The sequence below is a fragment of the Rhea pennata genome, chromosome 9 (genome assembly GCF_028389875.1).
Source record: "Rhea pennata isolate bPtePen1 chromosome 9, bPtePen1.pri, whole genome shotgun sequence".
Classification (NCBI taxonomy): domain Eukaryota; kingdom Metazoa; phylum Chordata; class Aves; order Rheiformes; family Rheidae; genus Rhea; species Rhea pennata.
In genome coordinates, this window is record NC_084671.1 from 25,013,301 (window position 1) to 25,023,110 (window position 9,810).

The 9,810-nt window shown below is 40.5% G+C and overlaps 1 non-coding gene across 1 annotated transcript; it reads left to right on the plus strand.

Moving 5' to 3' along the window:
- The first annotated feature begins 9,269 nt into the window (after nt 1-9,269).
- Nucleotides 9,270-9,342, plus strand: TRNAK-UUU (transfer RNA lysine (anticodon UUU)). Its single transcript has one exon. It is a non-coding gene; the product is annotated as a tRNA-Lys (tRNA).
- The last annotated feature ends 468 nt before the right edge of the window (nt 9,343-9,810 follow it).

The window sequence follows — 9,810 nt, forward strand, 5'->3', positions numbered from 1 at the left end:
TGCATAGTCAAAGCTCATGTTGAGATCAAGATTTCCTGCAAAGTGGCCGTTGGTACTTAGTCAACAGATTGCCAAATAACCAGAATTGTCACTTGGCAGGCTGTGCTGCAAAGAAGTCAAACTGCTTGGGAGTCATGATTTTCTTTTGCCTTCCAATATGGAATCCTGCAGAGCAAGAGCAGGACTTGCTGCTGAGAAACTTCCTGTAACGTTACTGAGGTCAAATAGATGGGCATATAATTACTTAGATAAACAGAGTTTCAATTAACATGATTGCAATCTAGTACCACTTAAATAGTGTTCCTTAAGAAAAGGATTTCACCCTGCACACAATCTATAAATGAAGAATGAAAATTGGTATGATTAACCACACTACACAGTTAAAAATTACCAAAACCCATAGATAGCCTTAGGCTCAACTTTTGACCCCACAAGAATTATTGCCTGCATAAGTATCCTGGGAACAAGACAAGAATTTGCATGAAATTAATTTTCATTTAGAACATTTTTGTGGTTTTATGCAAAATGCAAGAAGAAGATTAAATAATAAAAAGTTTTTTGCAACACACAAGTGCTGCTGGAATAGGACAACCTTGTTCCACACAGCTCAACCGTCTGGAGCTGGAGCCTATGGAGGCATTTCAAACAAATAGCTGAAACACTTCACAGCTGAAACAGCAGCTGTCAGATCACACACATGAAAATAAAGGTGAAATACTGATGTGCTCTTGAGAAAACAGGCTGTGCCAAGATTAAAGATGGAAATTCAGGCAACACTTGCTCCAGCAGTGGACGACACCTTCACTGAGCCAGTTTTCTACAGTAATGCTAACAGGCAGGGGCTATTTAGTAACGGGTTACTCTTGTAAATCTACTATGGTAGGCTTGTCGCAGACTTTCACACAATGCTTGCATTTCTGCAGTGGTAAACTGAAAACAACATTTTTGAGTGAAGTGCAACCTGGCTGTACACGTGACCTGCCTGAAAGAACCAGACAGGTTTCTTTCCTCTTTGGTGAGGCCTCACAGGCTTTTTGCTTCTCTGTTACTAACAAGCTCTCTTGTTAAAAACAGAGTTATGTGGCCACAGAGGGACTGGGATAAGCCTGATCTGCAGAGCCTAGCTCTCCCTACTGTTTAGGATCTAAAATTTTGAATAAACAACTCTGTGATCAAACTTAGAATCTAAGCTGCTCGTTTTAAGCCTAGCTTCAACAAATTTGTTTATACTAGCTGAACACCAAGCCCTGTGTATTCACGAGGCATACCAAAGTGGTCCTATGCAGTAATTTAAGGACCAAATAGCTAGTTATATGAAGAAATTAAGGTTTCAGTGACCATTCTTTGAAAAACAGACTAAGCAACAACAACAGTTTGGTTCATTGTCAGCTGGGAATTCAAAAATTAACAAATTGAGATGTGTTTAGAATTGGTATTTCTGCAGTTCTGAGCAGGGGAAAAAAGCCTTTCAGTTCACAGAATGTTCCTTTTTAATGGGGAGAAGCTTCCATTTACATAAGGATTGAATTCTTGTTTGCAATGTCAAATTCTAGCTTAAATATATTCCAGTTTTTACTTTGACATTTAAATGGTAAATGTATGCCATTAAATGTTTTTGGGGACACACTTTACACATTCTTCATGGGAATTAAGTTCCATGATATGAAAGTGTTAGGGATCTCTGTGATAAACAAAGGTAAAAAAATGACAGGCAGATAAACCGTGATTGGGATATCGTACCAAATATAAGGAGGATCCTATCTTTTGAAAGTCAGCTATAACATTGTCTAATAATGCGATCCCTCAGTCTTTAATGGGAACTGTCCCCTCTGTAGGTTTAGCTCGGGGCTTGCCTACTGCCCTGGTTACTCAGGGTAGGTAGGTCTTACACTGACATTCGCTGCATCGGTAACTCTCAACCAGTGAAGAGAACTGGAATGCCCTTGAAAGCATTAGCAGGCTGAAATAATCATGGCTAAATGGATAAAAAAGGTGTCTGGGGTCCATACTATTCTCTCATCAAGCACAAAGTTATTCTAGAATACTCACGGTTAATACAGGCTTTCAGCTGGTATCAGATACCACATTGCTATAGCTTATGATATCTGTTATCAGATAAGGTTTGTCTGTATTGCAGTTCTGGTAGATGATTGCACTCTGTGTAAATGCATCTGACAGTAACTTTAAACTTCTCTTCCTGTGTAAGTTCATTCAACTCTATACACTGTTGTTTCAACTCTCCCCATCAATGCTAATAACGTTTTAGTTGATTCTGGGTCTCAGTGAAACAACTGCCGTCATGTGCTGGAGGTTGACTCTAACAACATCCCTTAATGTTAAAGATTCTTTACAGCTCATAACATTATCATCCTGTTTCAAAACAGTTAGCTTTAAATATTTCTATTGAATTCAGATGAAGACAACTATTTCTTCTGAGGGAATGTCTATGCAGGAATTGCAGGTAATGCAGTAACACCTCAGCTAGCTTTGCTGCTGCAGTAACGTGGAACATGGGGGCTGGTGTCACAGCACAGTCTGCTTTGGCTTCTGGGAAGCAAGCAAGCACTGAGCCTGCGTGGAGCTATTGCTACCACGCCTGTACTGTTGTCCAGCTTGGTAACTTCTGCTTTGGCTCCTGTCTGCAAGTGTTGCAACAAAACTTTGCCTGAATTTTGAAATGAACATCTCCCAAGTCAGCTGTGTGGGGAGATTATTTTATTTTATTTTATTTTATTTTATTTTATTTTATTTTATTGTTATGGAGGGAACAGCTAGCTGATTTATTTGAAGACACATATAAGTGCTACCGTAATCCATTTTTGGTCATCTTCAGAAAATCAGATCTATCTAATTGTCTTTCATTTACATATAAAATAGCTTTCTGATCCAGAAGATAAATTTAATAATCCTGCAGTTCATATCATGTGCTTCCCGAATGAAAATGGAAATAATTTAAAAATTCACATCAAAAAAAGCCATTGTATACCACTGTATTAATATACCTATAATAATATCTGTATATGCAGTATGTATGTGCTACACAACCATTATCCAGCATTTCAACAAAAGAAGGTTCAAAGGACTTTCCAAATTGCATCTGTAAGTGGAAAAGCCAGTGGTGTGGTGTTGTGGTACCAAAACAGAGCACTGATACTGCCGAGCTTTGCAGTTATGTTCATACTCCACCTTTTGGGGGGAGGGTTCTGAATTTTCTCTCAGCAGAGCATTGGTTGTATCATGATGTTTCAAGAATCAGTCAGAAGCTTACAAAATCTTGTGCCTCTCCCTCTTCTCCTCCTTCCCTCACTCAGCATCCAGATACAACAGAAAACAGACAAAACAGTCCCACATAGAAATAAGATCTGCTTCCTCAGCTTTTTTTTGTCCCGCTGGCAAGAGTTCAGCTCTGCCCATTGCATTCTGCCCACTCGGCAGGTTCAGCAGGATACAGCAGTCTCTTTGCTGTAGCTCTGTTTTGTTCAGTTTTATTCTACTGATGGGGTAGCTGTATCTCACTGCTGGGTGAAATCAGTCTTGTGCATCTTCTTTGCTCTTGGGTGTGAGATGGAAAAGTAACTTCTGCACAGAAGATTCTGAAAAGAGGGAAGGAAGCCAAAGTCAGCTTGAACAATGTACTCTCAGACATCCTCTTTCCCATGAAGAGATAATTTAAGACCCTTGCCAAGATGCTTATCCTTCTACCATTGCGCCTGGCCCCTCTCTATTAAGGGTGTCATCCGGCAAGTGGTAAGAACATGGGCCTTCACACCCTGCTTCTGGAGTGCTGTTTCTCACTTGCTATTGCTGGTTTGAGTTTGTCAGTTGTTTATTATTCAGGCACCAATACCTAATATCAGAGTTCTGTGCAAGAAAGCCTGACAGAACTGGAACAGTTATTGTTTGGAGTATCTTAAGCTTTTTCTAATGACTTTATTATTTTATTTATGTTATATTTATATTATATTTTATTTGTCATTTCTTTCTGAATCGCTGTGGCCTTTGTTTCTCTGCAACGCTTCCTGAAATAGGCCAACTTCTGCTTTACTTACTGCCTGTTTATCAACATCATGATGAAGGCATTTATGGAAAGCAATTTGTATTTGATCTTGCTGTGCCATTCATAGCTTTCCCAAGGCTGGGAGTTTCCATGACAACTAATTAATAACGATTAGTTTTTCTTATGGAGCATAAGACTGAAGTACATTTTGTTTTGTGATATAGATAATCTGCAGATCTGTTTTTGGAGACTTGGGCTTGTCAAACAGGTACTACAGGCAATCTGTTCTGATTTATCAGCCAGATTTGGAAGGCCGTTACAGGTGAAGACCTTTTTTATAGCTTTTATTCTCCCAGTCCACTGGCTCGTTTGTTGACCTGTTTTTACTAGATGAAAATTTCTTAGCCACTTTTGGTTTGGAGGACATAGGAGGAAACCACACTTTTTAGCTTTCGCTAACTTTTTACAATCAGCCAAAGCACAAAGTAGCTGTACAGATGGTACACCCTGTAGAATCATAGAATCGGTAAGGTTGGAAGGGACCTCTGGAGATCATCTAGTCCAACCCCCCTGCTCAAGAAGGGTCACCTAGAGCATGTTAGACAGGGTTGCATCCAGGCGGGCCTTGAAGATCTCCAGAGAAGGAGACTCCACAACCTCTCTGGGCAACCTGGTCCAGTGCTCCCTTCACTCTCACAGGGAAGAAATTCCCCCTCACGGTCAGGCGGAACTGCCTGTGCTTCAATTTCTGCCCATTGCCTCTTGTCCTGTCACACGGGGCAACTGAAAAGAGTTTGTCCCTGTCCCCTTGACACCCTCCCTTCGGGTACTTGTACACATTGATCAGATCCCCCCTCAGTCTTCTCTTCCCCAGGCTGAAGAGGCCCAGCTCTCGCAGCCGTTCCTCATAGGGCAGGTGCTCCAGCCCTCTGATCATCTGTGTAGCCCTATGCTGGACTCTCTCCAGTAGCTCCATGTCTCTCTTGTCCTGGGGAGCCCAGAACTGGACACAGTACTGGAGATGAGGCCTCCCTAGGCTGAGTAGAGAGAGGGGCAGGATCACCTCCCTCGACCTGCTGGCAACACTCTTCCCAATGCACCCCAGGAGACCATTGGCCTTCCTGGCCACAAGGGCACATTGCTGGCTCATGGTCAACTTGTTGTCCACCAGCACTCCCAGGTTCTTCTCTGCAGAGCTGCTCTCCAGAAGGTCAGCCCCCTTTGTTTAAACAAAGGTGGATTCCATATCATAAATGGGATGCACTGAAAAAGAGCTACCACTGGAAATTCCAAAACAAGGTGTCTTTTGACCTACCAGATACATTTCTGTACTAAGGAACAAATACTTGTTTTCATACTTAACCTTTTCTTAACTGAGGAGTTGCTAATAATGCTGTTATTTTCTATGTATACAAAAAGGAGAGACAGAGGCATAAAAACTGTCATTGATTCTTACAGATTTTTATTATCCACTGCACTTGGGCAACTTCTGCTGTATGCCTCAACTACGCTTAGATGACGCTTGATAGAACTACAGCCCAATTATTTTGGTTTAAGGAAAATTTTGGTTTTGGAAAATCTGGTGATATGGTATACATTTAATTTTACTTAGGTATTTATCCGACCACCCTGAAAATCAAATGTTTGCTGAAACAAAAGGAACTGTAGATGAAATCAAAGATGATGTCTTTCTATAACCTGAGTATATAAGGTTTACAGCCATGTATTTCTTGTCTTTCTGCACCAAAAAGCAGAAAAAATAAAAATGACAGTCCTATCTTAAGTTTTCTTGTTAAGCTCCCTTTCCATCTGTACCACATTTCCTTTTTGAATCAGAGTGAAGTACTGCTTCACAGCCATGGAGGTTACTTCAGTCCCATGTTAACCTCTGAGAAAATTCTCCCAGTATTAATGATTTAAAGCTGCATAACTTGTAGCACTCTACTGACTGCTTAAGAATTGCACTTCAGGAAAATGCCCTGTTTTGCCTTGACTTTTGTACCTTCTTATGGTGCAAAGCAATTCCACAAGTGAAATCCTTTTTACTGCTGACATTTGGTTACAGGCCTGTTAGTGTGGGTGGGTCTTTCAGCTAGCCATCAGATATGAGAAGTTTTCTGATGTGCTCTCAGTGGATTGAGCTCCACTTTGTCTATCATAAACCCTCTAGTAAAAAGCCAGTCTATTCTAAGATACAAAAACATATCTCTTGAACGGATGTCTTTTATCCTTCCTTCAGTGCGGCAGGTTCCCTCGCTAGGCTTGCATGCAATAAGCAAGGCTTGACTGACAAAACAGTTTTCTGTGAGGTCTCTCTGTAGCTATTCAGTGCTGCATCCCATTTGCATGACCTGTGCCAAGTGCTTTTGGTGCCCTGGGAATGAGGACCATGCTCTTGAAAGCTGAGAAATGAGCCAAGACCACCCACCTTTAGGAGGACACGTGCATTTGTAAAATGAAAATTCACTGATGTACATAACTCTCCTGAAGAAAGGTAACATGCAATCCACGAGGGCCAAATGACAATAATGTTAACCTCAGCCTGACAGAATAGAAAATCAGACTGTCATAAATCTGTGGTGTATCATGTCATATAACTGTAGCAAGAAGGTTTGACTCTTGCCAAATTCTCAGCATCTGCTTTTCAACAGATAAATCTAGCCGGCTTTTTCTTGCATTGGTATTTAGAGTAAATGAGTGAGAAATTGAGGATTAGCCTGAGTTGCATTTCTACAGATCTTCGTGACTTGACTGTACTCTAGAGGGCCGACAGTTGAGAAGGTCTCCTTCAATAATTGTTCTGGCTCTGGATTTTGTTCCCCATACCTTTCGCAGAAGAGGAGGCTAATTTGTTTCCAGGGGGCTATCATCTTCGATGTCTCTGAGCCAGCAGGGAGGATGCCATGAAGAACAGCTGCCCATCAGCATCATAGGCACACAGGCCAGCTAAAATTATACCAGCCACAGAGCTGAGCTACTTTACAACCAACCGTGTACCAACCTGTGTGTGACAAGGCAATAATAATTTAAATAATTTAATTTAATTTAATAATTTAAAGGCACTTTCATTACCCAAATGCAACTTGGATGAGCTGTAACTCAGAGGTTGCCTTGTTCCTTGTTGCCTGAATAACATCTCTGAAATCCCTAACTAGTCCGGTAAAATCTTGAATATTTGCATGCCTTGCAAGAAGAATTAGGTGTTAATGCAGAACAGAACTATCCTAGACAGAATTTGACCCACTGGATAGGTAAAACCACATTTGAGGCATTCTGCTGCAATTTATGCTGTATGAGTCTGTGTCGGTGAACCATACTTGTTCTGGTTTTCTGGCACTGGAACTGGGCTGATAGTTTGTAAGGTGTCACTTGAAATACCGGAATTCTGCTTTTGCTTGACAGCAGACATGACTGTTACCCTCCTGTTCCTTCCTCTCATTTTCTGTTTCCACTTTGACACATCTGTGTGTGCTGAGAGCCAACTCCCCCCCCTCTTGTTAACTCCTGGAGTTTTATACTTCAAAGGAAATGACACTACTGCTTCATCCAAAGAACTGTGTGAACTGGGATCTCCGTGCAAAAGCCGACACTAGTGTAAATGAAACCGACTTCCTGGGTAAATGTAGCGTGAATGAAATGTTTTTGTTGGACAAGATTCCTTCCACTACTGAACTAATGAGATTATTCCCGATATTTTGTACTAAAAATCTTACGAAATTAGAAGTTTTGCATCAGATTATCTGGAAAAGGAGACTTTACCTCATTTCCTAGATGGGTGAAAATATTTGTTCTGCCTTTTCTTATGATGAGAAATAACTTCCTCTCCTTTAAGAGGTTTTAGCCTGTGGAATTGGAATGTATGCTCCCTCTGTGTACAGGGGTCTTTTTTCAAGCGGATCAACTTCTCAAACAAGAATGAACATACAGTCGGGCATGAGGGGCCAACGCTGCGCTGGATTAAATAAAGCATTTGTAGGCACAAGTCACTTTCCGGAAAGATGAATATGATGGCGTGAACTCTGGCCAGAATGTATTAAGAAGGAACAATTTCTCCTGCTGGCATGTTCAGACATTTCACATACAGTTTTCAGAAGAGGCTGTATTTTTAATAGTAAGAGGTTAATAGATTACATTTCTATGCTCAGTTCATTCTAAACTTGAATTTATTAACAACAGTCTAGAACGTTTAGTGTCAGCATGGATTATTGCCTTGTATGCATCCTGCAACTTAGATACCATCTTGCCATTCAGAATTACCTGTGGTTCAAAACAAGTCCTCAGGTAACCTAAGTCCTCAGGTAACACCTTCCTCACCGGGGGACAGCGAGAAATGAGAGGCAGAACTATTTGGAGTAGGCAGTGTCCTTTGTGGGCACAGGAGCTAGACAGGTGAGAGAGCAGCAGGAGCTGTGGTCCAGAAGGGGCTTTGGAATAAAACTTCTTATTATTATCAACACTTGCACAGCATTGCTAAATCTAAATGATGTTTTTATCATGTTCAAACATGTATTTATCATGTTTAAAATCATGAGAGGTTTTGCAGATTTTCCCAGGTAATATCTGTGGAAGTTTGACATGACAGCAAATTTTCTGTCTCAGTGGTTTTTCTGAAAGAAACTTTTAATTATGGCAGTAGAATAACCTTTGCTCTCTGAGAACAATATTCATCTTATTACAGTCATCCTCATAAATAAGGCTTTTAAGAAGGAAAAATTGTTTGAGTTCTAGACTTCTACTTCCGTATCAATAGGAATCTTTTTGCCCCCAGAGTAAGTGGAACAGAACACAAGGCTGCATTCTTCTAAACCAGGATCCTAAACCCTGTTGAAGCCAGAATTCAGCCGTGGAAATAAGTGAACCTTTTCAGATCTTCCCAGCCTTTGATACAGAAATACAACATTATTTTGTAATTATTCCTAAATTTACAGGGCTTGTCTTGTGAGCACTGGAAACTTCCCCATGAGCAGATTATGCTATACCTTTAATATTACTATATTATACTATACTATACTATAGCATACTATGCCTTTAGTATTATCTGGTTGTCTTTCTGGTTTGCTGTTTGCTGCCACAGTGAAGGCTGGTTGTTTCCCAAATGGTCAGAGCAGAAGTGGTGCATCATGTAAATTTAAGCTGATGTCAAGGGAATTATTTTTATCATGTTAGAGAAAAAGGCCCCAGACACTGGGGAAGGGAAGGGAAAATTTCAAAACTATAAGAGGTTATGAGAAGACTCTGAAATTTACATTTAACATTAAAATGAGACAGAAAAGCCTGGATAGCTCAGTTGGGAGAGCATCAGACTTTTAATCTGAGGGTCCAGGGTTCAAGCCCCTGTTCAGGCAATAGTCTTGCTGTTTGCTGCTCAGATGGGAGCAACTTCACCAGTTTTGGCTGTTGATGGTTACTGAAATGAGTCTAAATTGCATAAATGTCAGCTACCCTGCCACATTTTGAGCGGGAAAGAATGGTGAATCTCCTTATTGTCTCTGTATGAAGAAAACTCTGATTGCAAATGTTTCAGAAACTGGATTGTTCAATTGTGTTCTTTAGGTGCCTCATTTTCCAAACTTCTTTCTCTTCTTGTCTCTGCATAGCAGAGCACAAATTTCTATCAGAGACATCTTTTGTATCTGTTTATGATTAAGCATATCCCTGCATAAGATGCCAGTAGAGTATTTTCATCTATGTGAAGCCCCTCTGGGTTAAAATGTAGTGGGGATTTTACCTGAAATAAAGTAGTTATATTTGTTTTATGTCCAGGCAATTGTCTGAAATGAGAAAATGCAGTTTTCCATCAGTGCATTTTGTTC